This window comes from Panthera onca, chromosome X, assembly GCF_046562875.1.
Source record: "Panthera onca isolate mPanOnc1 chromosome X, mPanOnc1 haplotype 2, whole genome shotgun sequence".
Classification (NCBI taxonomy): domain Eukaryota; kingdom Metazoa; phylum Chordata; class Mammalia; order Carnivora; family Felidae; genus Panthera; species Panthera onca.
The window spans coordinates 65,328,286-65,346,722 of NC_138357.1; positions in this window are offsets into that span (position 1 = coordinate 65,328,286).

Here is an 18,437-nt window from a genome sequence, read left to right on the forward strand (position 1 = left end):
GTCTTGATGATGGCAGCTTTGTAGTAGAGGCTAAAGTCTGGGATTGTGATGCTTCCCGCTTTGGTCTTCTTCTTCAAAATTACTGTGGCTATTCGGGGTCTTTTGTGGTTCCATACAAATTTTAGGATTGCTTGTTCTAGCTTCGAGAAGAATGCTGGTGCAATTTTGATTGGGATTGCATTGAATGTGTAGAGAGCTTTGGGTAGTATTGACAGTTTAACAATATTTGTTCTTCCAATCCGTGAGCATGGAATGCTTTTCCATTTCTTTGTATCTTAAATTTCCTTCATAAGCTTTCTATAGTTTTTAGCATACAGATGTTTTACATATTTGGTTAGGTTTATTTCTAGGTATTTTATGCTTCTTGGTGCAATTGTCAATGGGATCAGTTTCTCTATTTGTCTTTCTGTTGCTTCATTATTAGTGTAGAAGAATGCAACTGATTTTTGTACATTAATTTTGTATCCTGCGACTTTGCTGAATTTATGTATCAGTTCTAGCAGACTTTTGGTGGAGTCTATCGGGTTTTCCTTGTGTAGTATCATGTCATCTGCAAAAAGTGAAAGCTTGACTTCATCTTTGACAATTTTGATGCTTTTGACTTCCTTTTGTTGTCTGATTGCTGATGCTAACACTTCCAACACTATGTGAAACAATAGCGGTGAGAGTGGACATCCCTGTAATGTTCCTGATCTCAGGGGGAAAGCTCTCAGTTTTTCCCCATTGAGGATGATATTAGCTGTGGGCTTTGCATAAATGGTTTTTATGATGTTAAGTAAGTTCCTTCTATCCCCACATTCTAGAGGGTTTTTACTAAGAAAGGATGCTGAATTTTGTCAAATGCATTTTCTGTATCGATTGACAGGATCATATGGTTCTTTTCTTTTCTTTTATTACTGTGATGTATCACATTGATTGATATGCGAATGTTGAACCAGCCCTGCAGCCCAGAAATGAATCCCACTTGATCATGGTGAATAATTCCTTTTATACGCTGTTGAATTCGATTTGTTAGTATCTTATTGAGAATTTTTCATGCATATTCATCAGGGATATTGGCCTGTAGTTCTCTTTTTTTACTGGTTCTCTGGTTTGGGAATCAAAGTAATGCTGGCTTCATAGAATGAGTCTGAAAATTTTCCTTCCGTGTCTATTTTTTTTTGGAATAGCTTTAGAAGTATAGGTATTATCTCTGCTTTAAATGTCTGGTAGAATTCCCCAGGGAGCCATCTGATCCTGGACTCTTATTTGTTGGGAGCTTTTTGATAAGGTATTCAATTTCTTTGCTGGTTATGGCTCTGTTCAAGTTTTCTATTTCTTCCTGTTTGAGTTTTGGAAGTGTGTGGGTGCTTAGTAATTTGTCCATTTCTTCCAGGTTGTCCAGTTTGTTGGCATATAATTGTTCATAGTATTCCCTGATAATTTCTTTTATTTCTGAGAGGTTGGTTTTAATAATTACATTTTCATTCATGATTCTATCTATTTGGGTCATTTCCCTTTTCTTTTTGAGAACCCTTGCTAGAGGTTTATCAATTTTATTTTTTCAAAAAACCAACTCTTGGTTTCATTGATCTGCTCTACACCTTTTTTAGATTCTATATTGTTTATTTCTGCTCTGATCTTTATTATTTCTCTTCTTCTGTTGGGTTTGGGGTATCTTTACTGTTCTGCTTCTATTTCCTTTAGGTGTGCTGTTAGATTTTGTATTTGGGATTTTTCTTGTTTCTTGAGATAGGCCTGGATTGCAATGTATTTTCCTCTCAGCACTGCCTTCGCTGCATCCCAAAGCACTTGGCTTGTTGTCTTTTCATTTTCATTTGTTTCCATATATTTTTAAATTTCTTCTCTAATTGCCTGGTTGACCCATTCATTCTTTAGTAGGGTATTCTTTAAACTCCATGCCTTTGGAGGTTTTGCAGACTTTTTCCTGTGTTTGATTTCAAACTTCATAGCATTGTGGCCTGAAAGTGTTCATGGTATGATCTCAATTCTTTTATCCTTATGAAAGACTGTTCTGTGACCCAGTATGTGATCTATCATGGAGAATGTCCCATGTGCATTTGAGAAGAAAGTATATTCTGTTTCTTTGGGATGCAAATTTCTAAATATATCTGTCAAGTCCTTCTGATCCAATATATTATTCAGAGCCCTTGTTTCTTTATTGATCCTGTGTCTATATGATCTATCCATCGTTGTAAGTGGGGTATTAACGTCCCTTGCAATTACCACATTCTTATCAATAAGGTTGATTATGTTTGTGATTGTTTTATATATTTGTGGGATTCCATATTCGGCTCATAGACATTTATATTTGTTAGCTCTTCCTCTTGGATAGACACTGTAGTTATTATATAACTCCCTTCTTCATCTCTTGTTACAGCCTTTAATTTAAAGTCTACTTTGTCTGATATACATATAACTACTCCAGCTTTCTTTTTTTTTTTTTTTTTAATATATGAAATTTACTGTCAAATTGGTTTCCATACAACACCCAGTGCTCATCCCAAAAGGTGCCCTCCTCAATACCCATCACCCACCCTGCCCTCCCTCCCACCCTGCCCTCCCTCCCACCCCCCATCAACCCTCAGTTTGTTCTCAGTTTTTAACAGTCTCTTATGCTTTGGCTCTCTCCCACTCTAACCTCTTTTTTTTTTTTTTTCCTTCCCCTCCCCCATGGGTTTCTGTTATGTTTCTCAGGATCCACATAAGAGTGAAACCATATGGTATCTGTCTTTCTCTGTATGGCTTATTTCACTTAGCATCACACTCTCCAGTTCCATCCATGTTGCTACAAAAGGCCATATTTCATTTTTTCTCATTGCCACGTAGTATTCCATTGTGTATATAAACCACAATTTCTTTATCCATTCATCAGTTGATGGACATTTAGGCTCTTTCCATAATTTGGCTATTGTTGAGAGTGCCGCTATAAACATTGGGGTACAGGTGCCCCTATGCATCAGTACTCCTGTATCCCTTGGATAAATTCCTAGCAGTGCTATTGCTGGGTCATAGGGTAGGTCTATTTTTAATTTTCTGAGGAACCTCCACACTGCTTTCCAGAGCGGCTGCACCAATTTGCATTCCCACCAACAGTGCAAGAGGGTTCCTGTTTCTCCACATCCTCTCCAGCATCTATAGTCTCCTGATTTCTTCATTTTGGCCACTCTGACTGGCGTGAGGTGGTATCTGAGTGTGGTTTTGATTTGTATTTCCCTGATAAGGAGCGACGTTGAACATCTTTTCATGTGCCTGTTGGCCATCCGGATGTCTTCTTTAGAGAAGTGTCTATTCATGTTTTCTGCCCATTTCTTCACTGGGTTATTTGTTTTTCGGGTGTGGAGTTTGATGAGCTCTTTATAGATTTTGGATACTAGCCCTTTGTCCGATGTGTCATTTGCAAATATCTTTTCCCATTCCGTTGGTTGCCTTTTAGTTTTGTTGGTTGTTTCCTTTGCTGTGCAGAAGCTTTTTATCTTCATAAGGTCCCAGTAATTCACTTTTGCTTTTAATTCCCTTGCCTTTGGGGATGTGCCGAGTAAGAGATTGCTACGGCTGAGGTCAGAGAGGTCTTTTCCTGCTTTCTCCTCTAAGGTTTTGATGGTTTCCTGTCTCACATTCAGGTCCTTTATCCATTTTGAGTTTATTTTTGTGAATGGTGTGAGAAAGTGGTCTAGTTTCAACCTTCTGCATGTTGCTGTCCAGTTCTCCCAGCACCATTTGTTAAAGAGACTGTCTTTTTTCCATTGGATGTTCTTTCCTGCTTTGTCAAAGATGAGTTGGCCATACGTTTGTGGGTCTAGTTCTGGGGTTTCTAGTCTATTCCATTGGTCTATGTGTCTGTTTTTATGCCAATACCATGCTGTCTTGATGATGACAGCTTTGTAGTAGAGGCTAAAGTCTGGGATTGTGATGCCTCCTGCTTTGGTCTTCTTCTTCAAAATTACTTTGGCTATTCGGGGCCTTTTGTGGTTCCATATGAATTTTAGGATTGCTTGTTCTAGTTTCGAGAAGAATGCTGCTGCAATTTTGATTGGGATTGCATTGAATGTGTAGATAGCTTTGGGTAGTATTGACATTTTGACAATATTTATTCTTCCAATCCATGAGCAGGGAATGTCTTTCCATTTCTTTATATCTTCTTCAATTACCTGCATAAGCTTTCTATAGTTTTCAGCATACAGATCTTTTACATCTTTGGTTAGATTTATTCCTAGGTATTTTATGCTTCTTGGTGCAATTGTGAATGGGATCAGTTTCTTCATTTGTCTTTCTGTTGCTTCATTGTTAGTGTATAAGAATGCAACTGATTTCTGTACATTGATTTTGTATCCTGCAACTTTGCTGAATTCATGTATCAGTTCTAGCAGACTTTTGGTGGAGTCTATCGGATTTTCCATGTATAATATCATGTCATCTGCAAAAAGCGAAAGCTTGACTTCATCTTTGCCAATTTTGATGCCTTTGATTTCCTTTTGTTGTCTGATTGCTGATGCTAGAACTTCCAGCACTATATTAAACAGCAGCGGTGACAGTGGGCATCCCTGTCGTGTTCCTGATCTCAGGGAAAAAGCTCTCAGTTTTTCCCCGTTGAGGATGATGTTAGCTGTGGGCTTTTCATAAATGGCCTTTATGATCTTTAAGTATGTTCCTTCTATCCCGACTTTCTCAAGGGTTTTTATTAAGAAAGGGTGCTGGATTTTGTCAAAGGCCTTTTCTGCATCGATTGACAGGATCATATGGTTCTTCTCTTTTTTTTTGTTAATGTGATGTATCACGTTGATCGATTTGCGAATGTTGAACCAGCCCTGCATCCCAGGAATGAATCCCACTTGATCATGGTGAATAATTCTTTTTATATGCTGTTGAATTCGATTTGCTAGTATCTTATTAAGAATTTTTGCATCCATATTCATCAGGGATATTGGCCTGTAGTTCTCTTTTTTTACTGGGTCTCTGTCTGGTTTAGGAATCAAAGTAATACTGGCTTCATAGAATGAGTCTGGAAGTTTTCCTTCCCTTTCTATTTCTTGGAATAGCTTGAGAAGGATAGGTATTATCTCTGCTTTAATTGTCTGGTAGAACTCCCCTGGGAAGCCATCTGGTCCTGGACTCTTATTTGTTGGGAGATTTTTGATAACCGATTCAATTTCTTCGCTGGTTATGGGTCTGTTCAAGCTTTCTATTTCCTCCTGATTGAGTTTTGGAAGAGTGTGGGTGTTTAGAAATTTGTCCATTTCTTCCAGGTTGTCCAATTTGCTGGCATATAATTTTTCATAGTATTCCCTGATAATTGTTTGTATCTCTGAGGGATTGGTTGTAATCATTCCATTTTCATTCATGATTTTATCTATTTGGGTCATCTCCCTTTTCTTTTTGAGAAGCCTGGCTAGAGGTTTGTCAATTTTGTTTATTTTTTCAAAAAACCAACTCTTGGTTTCGTTGATCTGCTCTACCGTTTTTTTAGATTCTATATTGTTTATTTCTGCTCTGATCTTTATTATTTCTCTTCTTCTGCTGGGTTTAGGCTGCCTTTGCTGTTCTGCTTCTATTTCCTTTAGGTGTGCTGTTAGATTTTGTATTTGGAATTTTTCTTGTTTCTTGAGATAGGCCTGGATTGCAATGTATTTTCCTCTCAGGACTGCCTTCGCTGCGTCCCAAAGCGTTTGGATTGTTGTATTTTCATTTTTGTTTGTTTCCATATATTTTTTAATTTCTTCTCTAATTGCCTGGTTGACCCATTCATTCGTTAGTAGTGTGTTCTTTAACCTCCATGCTTTTGGAGGTTTTCCAGACTTTTTCCTGTGGTTGATTTCAAGCTTCATAGCATTGTGGTCTAAGTATGCATGGTATGATTTCAATTCTTGTAAACTTATGAAGGGCTGTTTTGTGACCCAGTATATGATCTATCTTGGAGAATGTTCCATGTGCACTCGAGAAGAAAGTATATTCTGTTGCTTTGGGATGCAGAGTTCTAAATATATCTGTCAAGTCCATCTGGTCCAATGTATCATTCAGGGCCCTTGTTTCTTTATTGACCGTGTGTCTAGATGATCTATCCATTTCTGTAAGTGGGGTGTTAAAGTCCCCTGCAATGACCACATTCTTATCAATAAGGTTGCTTATGTTTATGAGTAATTGTTTTATATATTTGGGGGCTCCGGTATTCGGCGCATAGACATTTATAATTGTTAGCTCTTCCTGATGGATAGACCCTGTAATTATTATATAATGCCCTTCTTCATCTCTTGTTACAGCCTTTAATTTAAAGTCTAGTTTGTCTGATATAAGTATGGCTACTCCAGCTTTCTTTTGGCTTCCAGGAGCATGATAAATAGTTCTCCATCCCCTCACTCTCAATCTAAAGGTGTCCTCAGATCTAAAATGAATCTCTCCTAGACAGCAAATAGATGGGTCTTGTTTTTTTATCCATTCTGATACCCTATGTCTTTTAGTTGGCGCATTTAATCCATTTACATTCAGTGTTAGTATAGAAAGATATGGGTTTAGAGTCATTGTGATGTCTGTATGTTTTATGCTTGTAGTGATGTCTCTGGTACTTTGTCTCACAGGATCCCCCTTAGGATCTCTTGTAGGGCTGGTTTCGTGGTGACAAATTCCTTCAGTTTTTGTTTGTTTGGGAAGACCTTTATCTCTCCTTCTATTCTAAATGACAGACTTGCTGGATAAAGGATTCTCGGCTGCATATTTTTTCTGTTTAGCACACTGTAGATATCGTGCCAAGCCTTTCTGGCCTGCCAAGTTTCAAAGGAGAGATCAGTCACGAGTCTTATAGGTCTCCCTTTATATGTGAGGGCACGTTTATCCCTTGCTGCTTTCAGAATTTTCTCTTTATCCTTGTATTTTGCCAGTTTCACTATGATATGTCGTGCAGAAGATCGATTCAAGTGACGTCTGAAGGGAGTTCTCTGTGCCTCTTGGATTTCAATGCCTTTTTCCTTCCCCAGTTCAGGGAAGTTCTCAGCTATAATTTGTTCAAGTACCCCTTCAGCACCCTTCCCTCTCTCTTCCTCCTCTGGGATACCAATTATGCGTATATTATTTTTTTTTAGTGTATCACTTAGTTCTCTAATTTTCCCCTCATACTCCTGGATTTTTTTATCCCTCTTTCTTTCAGCTTCCTCTTTCTCCATAACTTTATCTTCTAGTTCACCTATTCTCTCCTCTGCCTCTTCAAGCCGAGCCATCGTGGATTCCATTTTGTTTTGCATTTCGTTTAAACGTTTTTCAACTCCTCGTGACTGTTCCTTAGTCCCTCGATCTTTGTGGCAAGAGATTCTCTGCTGTCCTGTATACTGTTTTCAAGCCCAGCGATTAATTTTATGACTATTATTCTAAATTCACTTTCTGTTATATTATTTAAATCCTTTTTGATCAGTTCATTAGCTGTTGTTATTTCCTGGAGATTCTTCTGAGGGGAATTCTTCCGTTTGGTCATTTTGGAGAGTCCCTGGTGTGGTGAGGACCTGCAGGGCACTTCCCCTGTGCTGTGGTGTATAACTGGAGTTAGTGGGCGGGGCCGCAGTCCGACCCGATGTCTGCCCCCAGCCCACTGCTGGGGCCATGGTAAGACTGGTGTGTGCCTTCTCTTCCCCTCTCCTAGGGGCGGGATTCACTGTGGGGTGGCGTGTCCCGTCTGGGCTACTTGCACACTGCCAGGCTTGTGTTGCTGGGGATCTGGCGTATTAGCTGGGGTGGGTAGGCAAGGTGCACGGGGGCAGGAGGGGCAGGCTTAGCTCGCTTCTCCTTAGGTGATCCACTTCAGGAGGAGCCCTGTGGCAGCGGGAGGGAGTCAGATCCGCTGCCGGAGGTTTGGCACCGCAGAAGCACAGAGTTGGGTGTTTGCGCGGAGCGAGCAAGTTCCCTGGCAGGAACTGGCTCCCTTTGGGATTTTGGCTGGGGGATGGGCGGGGGAGATGGCGCTGGCGCCTTTGTTCCCCGCCAAGCTGAGCTCTGCCATCCGGGGGCTCAGCAGCTCTCCCTCCCTTTGTCCTCCAGCCTTCCCGCTTTCCGAGCAGAGCTGTTAACTTATGACCTCCCAGACGCTAAGTCGCGCTTGCTGTCGGAACACAGTCGTCCGGCCCCTCCGCTTTTGCCAGCCAGACTCGGGGGGCTCTGCTTGGCCTGCGAGCCGCCCCTCCACCCCGGCTCCCTCCCGCCTGTCCGTGGAGCGCGCACCGCCTCGCCGCCCTTCCTACCCTCTTCCGTGGGCCTCTAGTCTGCGCTTGACTCCGGAGACTCCCTTCTGCTAATCCTCTGGCGGTTTTCTGGGTTCTTTAGGCAGGTGTAGGTGGAATCTAAGTGATCGGCAGGACGCGCTGTGAGCCCCGCGTCCTCCTACGCCGCCATCTTCCGGCACTCCCCCGATTTGTTTGTTTTAACTGGAAGTTTGTACTTCTTAATCTCCTTTATCTATTTCACTCATTACTATATAGTAAAACCTTGGATTGCAAGTAACTTGTTCTGCAAGTGTTCTGCAAGATTAGCAAACATTTGTAACAAATTTTAACTTGATAAGCAAGCGATGTCTTGCAATATGAGTAGTACATGATGCTGAATGTCACATAATCACAACTGAGCCAATGGTTCTCTCTCTCTCTCTCTCTCTCTCTCTCTCTCTCTCTCTCACTGAGGGATTGTGGGTGATTTCCCCCATGTTCAGATGCTCAGTCTCACGCTGTGGTGTTCTGCAGAAATAAGTAAATTTTCAGAACGTTGGGAGATGCCCACAACTGGCATTAGTGTATTTTTTGTCACTTCAAAGCACCTATGGACAATCCTTTGATTTCCCATACAAGAGTAAGCTTAGGAATGCTTTGCTTCATTCTAGGTCAGGCTTTCTGCATATATAGACCCTTTGTTCTGCTGCCTTATTTCCAGTCACATTAAATACAGTATATGACAAGAGTTTATTAATACTGTATTATAAAGGAGATTCCATTGAGGAGTGCCTGGGTGGCTCAGTCCATTAAGCGTCCATCCTTGGCTCAGGTCATGATCTCGCAGTTTGTGAGTCTGAGCCCCACATCGGGCTCTGTGCTGACATCTTGGAGGCTGGAGCCTGCTTCAGGTTCTGTGTCTCCCTCTCTCTCTGTTCCTCCCCTGCTTGCACTCTGTCTCTCTGTCTTTCTCTCTCTCTCTCCCAAAAATAAATAAGGATTAAAAAAAAAAGATTCCATTGAACCAATAGATAGCAGTGATTCGTTAGTGATAGTGAATGTCATCCTACACAATAACTCTTCTCTCTCTTGTCTCCCTCACACCAGCCACAGAAGTTTTCAAAGGTAAGTGCAGGGTAATTTATTTTTCTTTATATTTTGTATTTTATTTATTATTTTATATTACAGTATAGTATACTGTATATGTGTGTATAGTATTCTTGGGTTGTGGAATGAATCATTTGAGTTTCCATTATTTCCTACTGGGACATTTGCTTTGATATACAAGTGCTTTGGATTACAAGCATGTTTCAGGAATTAATTATGCTCACAAACCAAGATTTTACTGTATATCACTTTGCAATAAGAAAATAGAATTATTGTGAGTCCTGATACATTGAGTATTCCAAAGAATACTTTATGATAGTTGAGTATAAAAATTTTATTATCATGAAAATAGAAGGATCTCATCCTCACCCTCAGGATTTATTATTATTATTTATATTTTTAATATTTATTTATATTTATATGTATATTATGTTTAATGTTACATTCTCCAAATGTGCCCCACGTGGAGAAATTGTAATATAACATATTACAAGCCAATGGCACTATAAAGAGATAAACTGTTTTGGCACAGTTTATGTGGAGTAAAAGAAGAGCTCCATTTAACTGTTTGCAGGCATGATCCACTTCTGCTGGGAGTTTTGAACCCACTTAATCTTTGAGCCTATTTTCCAACAAAAATGGGAAAGGAAGGGATTTTCCTTCCTTTGCAATAGCTTAATGCAGCCAGGGAAACAAAATTGACAATAGAAACTGATTTTGCTTCATTACCTGGGATAGTGTAGTTATAGGGAGCATGGATAAAGAAGTTGAAATAAAATGATTGGCCAGGGAGGGAGAATGGAGAATGGAGACCACTCTGAATGAAGGGTATGATGTTGCACTGCCAGTGCCCACAGAAATGGGCAGAAAGTGCCAGTAATGTTTAGAATGTCTACAGTTGCACAAAACAGACTTATAGGCTTGTAACAGGAATTCATATATACATGCGTATGTATGTGTGTGTATGTATGTAAATATATGTATGTGAATATATATATGTGCGAATATATTCAGGACACATCATTCTGTAGGCCACAGTGTTAGCTTGTGGGAAGGGGAGTATAAGCTGTGAAGACAGTTCCCAAATCAACATTCAGTGAAACATTAATTGATTACCCTCTGTACCAGTCACATAAGAGTGATTCTTAAATACCAGCTTAGCAAATGTTTCTTAAAGGGACAGGTAGTAGGGGCGCCTGGGTGGCTCAGTCGGCTGAGCATCTGACTTCGGCTCAGGTCATGATCTCACGGCTTGTGAGTTCGAGCCCTGCGTCGGGCTCTGCACTGACAGCTGAGAGCCTGGAGCCTGCTTCAGATTCTGTGTTTCCCTCTCTCCCTGCCCCTAATCCACTTGCATTCTGTCTCTTTCTCTCTCAAAAATGAATAAATATTAATTTTTTTAAAGGGACAGATAGTAAATACTCTGATTTGCAGATCACATGTGATTTGCATGATCACATGCAGATCAGTCACAACTCTTTGGCTCTGTCTTTGTAGCACAAATACAGTCATAGACAATATCTAAAAATAAGCACATAGCTGTATTTAATAAAACTTTAGTTATGAACACAAATGTGCATGTTATATCATTTTCATGTCTTTTTTTCTCCAAGTTTATATTTAAATTCCAGTTAGTTAACGTACAATGTAATATTAGTTTCAGGTGTAGAATTTAGCGATTCATCACTTACATACAACAGCCAGTGCACATCAAAAGTGTCCTCCTTAGTACCCATCACCTATTTAATCCATCCCCCCTGCCCACCTTCCCTACAGCAACCATCAGTTTTTTCTCTATAGTTAAGAGTCTGTTTCTTGATTTGCCTCTCTATGGCTTTCAATATGTTCATCTGGTTTTTTTTAATTCCACATATGAGAGAAATCATACGGTATTTGTCTTTCACTGACTGACTTATTTCACTTAGCATAATACACTCTAGCTCCATCCACATCATTGAAAATGGCAAAATTTCATTTTTTCTGACTGAGTAATGTTCCATTGTATATATGTAACACATCTTTATGCATTCATTAGTCAATGCGCATTTTGGCTCTTTCCATAATTTGGCTATTTTTGATAATGCTGCTATAAACAACAGATGCATGTATCCCCCTGAATATATTTTTTTATCTTTTGGGTAAATACCTAGTAGTGCAATTACTGGATCACAGGATAGTTCTATTTTTAACCTTTGTGGAGCCTCCATACTCTTTTCCAGAATGACTGCATCAGTTTGAAATCCCAAGAGTGTAAGAGTGTTTCCCTTTATCCTCATCTTCACCAATGCCTATTGGTTCTTGTGTTGTTAATTGTAGACATTCTGACAGGTGTTAGGTGATATTTAATTGTTGTTATGATTTGTATTTCCCTGATTATGAGTGATGTTGAACATCTTTTCATGTGTCTCTTAGGCAACTGTTTGTATTATTTGAAAAAAAAAGTTTATTCGTATCTTCTGCCCATTTTTTAACTGGATTATTTTTGGGGTGTTGAGTTTTATAAATTCTTTATATATTTTTGATACTAATCCTATATCAGATATTTCATTTGCAAATATATTCTCCCATTCCATAGGTTGCCTTTTAGTTTGCTCTGTATTGAAATTGATGTATGTTGAGGGGCAGCGTAGGGATATGATGCCAGCCCACTTCTTTGTCCCTGGAAAGGTGTTTGCTGCTTTCAGGACAGAACTCCCAGAAGAGCAAATAATTTCCCCTCGTTTGGTCCAGGCACTTTTCAGATCACTGTTTTCATGCTGTCTGTCTCTGGGTTGCTTTCCTCCCTGGAGCACTGCAGTGCACTGTGGGCTCTATCCCAGCCAAAACTTCTGACTATTAAAACTCCAATTTTCAGTGATCTGGTGTGTCAGGTAAATACCTAGTAGTGCAATTACTGGACTGGTTGTACTGGTCTTTGAGGGAGGGTCTTGCCATGCTGAAATGGATACAGGTTTGACCAAAAGGGGCTGTCATGCCAGAACCCAGGGTTGTGGGATTTGGAGCAAGGCAGGCTACAGAGCTAGTTTCTATGTTAGTCAGCCTCAGCAGCTATCTCTGCACCTATGGTTAAGTATGGGGGAAGGAAATGTTGTGTTTCCTTCTCTTCAGGAGTAGGGCAGCTCCCTCAGGTCTCTATCCCACCTAAGCCCACTGACCTCTAAAACTCCAGTGTTTGATCCCAGCTGATTGAAAACAATTATGAAACTCTGCACCTCTTGTTTTCCCAGCCAATGTCTTTGTGGAAGTTTTCTCATTGTGCACATCCCTGTGTGCTCTACTCTCTTTCACTGTTCTCCATGACCAGGGCTCCCTCCTCTCGGCAGCGTCTGTGATCCCTTTCTCCCCCAAACCATGTCTCCACACTTCCTACCTTCCTTTTATGTGGCCTCTTCTCTCCCTGTAGTTGTACAGTTTGTTCCGTCCTTCTTCAGGTCAATTTCTTGGGTATTCAGAATGATTTGGTAGTTATATGGCTGTGTTCACGGGACAAGACAAGCCTAGGGTCCTACTACACTTTCATCTTAGCTCCATATTATTTTCATATCTTATGAATTTTCTCCCTTTTGATTTTCAACTAAAAATATGAAACACATTCTTGACTGGAAAGCCATACAAAAACAGGTGATGGGCTGTACCTGCCAGCCATAATTTGCTAACCCCTGTTTTAAAACCTAAGTTCCTAATAGCAAACTATTCATTAAACACTATTAATTGCCTAAGTGACCCAAATAAAGAATGCATCTTTATTACCCTGTTTGGAAATTTTCTTCCTGCATTACATTTCCTTCGGAAACTATTTTAGACTCTGTTTGACCTGCTATTTTTATCTTGTCTCTATACCTTAGGTCAGTGTTTCCAGTTAGAAGCCTTATCTTCACAGCAGTTACAAGTTAACAAAACAAGGATTTTTGACTTCATTTATAACCCTCCTATTGTCACCACTATTACAGTGCTTATTCCTCTGTTGGAATGAAATTTGTCTATTCTTTGGAGTAAATTCTCTCAGACCTAGTAAAGTATAAGGCTCCCAAAGTTCCCTTCAAACTGATCACCTTTATCTCAAAACCACATCCTTTGCCAAGCTTCCCTATTTCTGTTACTGGTCTCACACTCTTTGAGCCTGCAAATATTGCCATTCTCTTTTTGTATGTACCCCTATCCAAATGTCAACCTCTGTCATTGCCATCCAATCAGATATTCTTTTATTATTAATGTTATTATTAATTTTGAGAGAGAGAGAGAGAGAGAGAGGGAGAGAGAGAGAGAGAGAGAGGGAGAGAGAGAGAGAGAGAGAATCCCAAGCAGGCTGTGTTATGTGATCGCAGAGGCTGACACAGGGTTCGATATCATGAACTGTGAGGTCATGACCTGAGCCAATATCAAGAATCAGATGCTCAGCTCAACCAACTGAGCCACCCAGATGCCCCCAATCATATACTATTTAGGTTTTTTATCTGCAGTGTCTTGTACCTGTTTTGTGCCACTATCTCAGCTCATGTCATTTTCATCTCTCAGGTCAGCTACTGCAATAGTCTCCCAGTTGTTCACACTGTGTTCTGCCATATGTTCTACACAAAGGTATAAGATTCATTTCCTTCAAGTTCATCTCTGATCATGGCCTTTTCCTTGCTCAGAAATCTTCAATGATTTATAAACTGTCCAGCAGTTCCTCATTAAACTCCTCTACTTAGATTTCAACGCCCTCTCAATATGGCTTCACTCTAATTTTCTATCCTCCTCTCCTCCCACACTTTTAAAAGTACACTGTATCTCAAATGAACTGGATTCTTAGTATCCCCCCAAATACATGTTAGACCTTTTATTTTACTCCAAGCCTTTGTATGACTTAATACATTTTACTGGAATCCCCTTCTTCTTTTAGTTACTATTCTACTTGTCTTTTTTGTCAAGGCTGTATCCAAATATCACCTCTTTTACAATTCCCTCTTTATTCACTTTACTTACCTTATTGGATAGGACATTTCTTAATTTTATAAATGTTTTTTATTTATTTTTGAGACAGAGAGAGACATAGCATGAGCAGGGGAGGGGCAGAGAGAGAAGGAAACACAGAATCTGAAGCAGGTTCCAGGCTCTGAGCTGTCAGCACAGAGCCTGATGCGGGACTTGAACTCACAGACTGTGAGATCATGACCTGAGCTGAAGTCGGACACAACTGATTGAGCCACCCAGGCGTCATAACCTTAACCACATTTAGGCATTTATGTTCTCTTTGACATTTTAGTTTCTGTATACTTGAATTATCTACTTTTCCCCAATAGATTTCAAGTTCTTGTCATATATATGATAGATAATTTTATTGAATTGAATTAAATCTGTCAGTCATAAATTCAGGATCCATATATGTACAACACTGGAACTCTTCTATTTTTATTTCATTATTAGGAAAGAAGATCTAAATACAAAATGTTTAGAATCTTTGTCTCCAGTAAGTGTACTTTTACTTGTAAAAGTAAATGCCCACCATTTTGTTGTATTATCAGTCCATGCTTAGAGAACACATTTGGTGTTAATTGAAATCAAAAGGTAAATGTTCTGAGTTCCTAAGTGTTTTATAAATATCCTATGATGCTCTCTATATTTTGTAGTCAAATTATAGTAAGCCCATCTTTACATTACTGAAGTAACTGACATAAGTCACCAAAGTTTTTCTGTATTTGTCTAGGGGAAAGGACAAAAAATAAATGAGCTGTGCTCTAGTTCCCGCCCAGCTGTAAAATGCAGACAGTGATCCTTGCTTGCCTCAGAGAATTGTTGCAAGAATCAAGAGCAAGAATAGGTGTGAAAAATGGCTTTAAAAGAGAACATGACCTTGAAGTCAGCTACTGCTAGATACGTCACTGATACTCAATGTAAAAATTTGATCATTATAACCCATTAAAAGCCACACTTCAATTAGGTCATATGCAATTGTATTTTTCTCCCTTGGTTGAAGAAGAATATATGGATCCCACAACAGTTGATCTAAATAAGTCATTGTAGCAACCAAAAAGTAAACAATTCAATTATAAAGTGATAAACCTGCCAAAAATCAGCCAGGTTTGTAAACCTGAATCCTGTTTTATTCTAAGTGTTTTCTCTAGCTCTTTGCATTTCAACATAATGATATTTTAGAGCATATAGAAAGAGGAAGACAGCAATTGGTATGTTGGGGTCATCCTTGGTCCTCTCCCCCCCCCACTCTTTTTATCAGATCTCTTACAGCTGTGGGGTAACTTGTACCAGATTCTCATGAGGAAAAAAATGCTTACTAAATCAAGAAGTTACAATAGTATCTGGCAACATCACACTGTGTTTCAATAATTGAATCATTTATCTCATTTCCCTGATGTGAATTAGGTGATTCAGTAACAAAATGTAAACATTTTCACATCAACTCAGAATCCTTGAAAGTTATAGAGAAGGCAAGAATGCTGCCACTTCATATTAGTTATATTTGGAAATTATTTCCAGATACTGAAATAATTCTCAAGAGATAAGTTTTCAAACACTAAAATATTCAATATATCCCAAAGCAGCCTTTTCTAATATACGGTCTACTCAGGTGCCGGAGTGGAAAATTTTATCCAATCATATTCATATATAAAGTATATATATTTAACATATGAACATGAACAACCAGTAACAGATATACACACAGAGGGTAGTTTCATTTTTAATTATTTTTAAGTGTTTTCTTTAATTCCAGTTGGTTCACTTACAGTGTTATATTAGTTGCAGGTGTACAATAAGCAATTGAAACTTCCATATATCACCTGTGTTCATCACACAATTTTTTTTTTCAAGAGTACTTTGACTATTTGGGTTCTTAATCCCTATCAACTATTTAAGCCATCCTGCCACCACCCTCCCTTCTGATACAAGAGTGTTTTTCTTGATTTGTCCCTTTATCTCTCTTGTATTTTCTACCTCTGCTTATTTGCTTTTTTTTTCTTAAATTCTGCCTATGAGTGAAATCATATACTTGCCTTTTTCTGACTAACTTATTTTGCTTAGCATAATACTCTAGCTCCATCCATGTCATTACTAATGGCAAGATTTCATTCTTTTTATGGCTGAATAATATTCCATTGTATATATACACCACATTTTCTTTCTCCAATCCTCAACTGATCAATATTTTGGCAGCTTTCATATCTTTACTATAGTAAATAATGCTACTATAATCATATGGTTGCATATATCACTTAGAATTAGTGTTCTTGTTGTATTTGAGTAAGTACCCAATAGTGCAATTCCTGGATTCTATTTTAAAATTTGAAGCATTTGCATAATGGTTTCCACAATGGTTGCACCAGTTTGCATTTATATCATCAGTGCACAAGGGTTTCTTTTTTTCCACATTCTCAGCAAAACCTATTGTTTCTTGTGTTATTGATTTAAGCTATTTTGACAGATGTGAGGTGATATCTCATTATAGTTGTGTTTTTTATTTACCTGATGATAAGTAATGATGAGCATCTTTCATGTGTCTGTTGGCCATCTGTATGTCTTCTTTGGAGAAATGTCTGTTCATGACTTCTGCCAATTTTTTAGTTGGATTATTTGTTTATTGGGTTTTAAGTTGTATATATTTTATATATGCTGGTACTAACACTTTACCAGGTATATAATTTGCAAATATCTTTTCCCATTCCATATATTGCTTATTAGTTTTATTGATTGTTTCCTTTACTGTGCAGAAACTTTTTACTTTGCTGTAGTCTCAATAGTTTATTTTTATTTTATTTCACTTGCCTCAGAAGACATATTTAGAAAGAGGTTGCCACGGCCAATGTCAAAGAGGTTTTCTCTTCTAACATTTTTATGGTATCCTGTCTCACATTTAGGTCTTTAATCCATTTTGAGTTTATTTTTCTATATGGTATAAGAAAGTGGTCCAGTTTCATTCTTTTGTATGTTGCTGTCTAGTTTTCCCAACACCACTTGTTGAAAAGACTGTACTTTTCCCATTGATGTTCTTTCCTGCTTTGTTGAAGATTAATTGACCATATAATTGTGGGGATATTTCTGGATTTTCTGTTATGTTCTATTGACCTATGTATCTGTTTTTGTGCCAGTACCATACTGTCTTGATCACTACAAATTTGTAATATAACTTGAGGTCAGGAATTGTGATCCCTCTAGCTTTCTTATTCTTTTTCAAGATTACTTTGCCTATTTGGGTCTTCTATGGTTCCATGCAAATTTTAGGATTGATTGTTCTAGTCCTGTAAAAAATGCTGTTGGTATTTTGACAAGGATTGCATTTATTGTATGTATTTCTTTGGGCACTGTACACATTTTAACGGTATTTGTTCTTCCAGTGCATGAGCATGGAATGTCTTTCCGTTTCTTTATGTCATCTTTAATTTCTTTCATCAGTATTTTACAGTTTTCAGAGTACAGGTCTTTCACCATTTTGGTTAAGTTTATTCCTAGGTATCTGATCGTTTTGGGTGCAATGTAAGTGGTATTGTTTTCTTAATTTCTCTTTCTGCAGCTTTGTTATCGATATATAGAAATACAACAGATTTCTGTACATTTGATTTTGTACCCTGTGACTTGACTGAGTTTATCAGTTATAGTAGTTTTTGGTGTTTCATTTGGCTTTTCTGTATAAAGTATCATGTCATCTGCAGAGAGTGGAAGTTTTACTTCTTAACTATTTGGATGCCTTTATGTCTGTTGTATGATTGTTGATTTTAGGACTTCCAGTACTATGTTGAATAAAAGTGATGGGTGTTGGTGCCTGGGGGTCTCAGTCGATCGAGTGTTTGACTCTTGATTTTGACTCAGGTCCTGATCATGTAGCCTGCTTGAGATTCTCTCTACCTCTCCCTCTGCCCTCTCCTCTGTTCATGTTCTCTCTCTGTATATCTAAAATAAAATTAAATAAAATAATATTTTCATTAAAAAAACAAGGTGACCAGAGTGGACATGCTTCTCTTGTTCCTGACCTTAGGGGAAAATCTCTCATTTCTTCCCCATGAGGATGATGTTAGTTGTGGGTTTTACATAGGTAGCCTTTATTATGTTGAAGTATGTTCCCTCTAAAACTACATTGTTGATGGTTTTTATCAGGAATGGATGTCGTGCTTTGTCAAACGCTGTGTTGCTCTCTACTGAAATAATTTTGATTCTTATCCT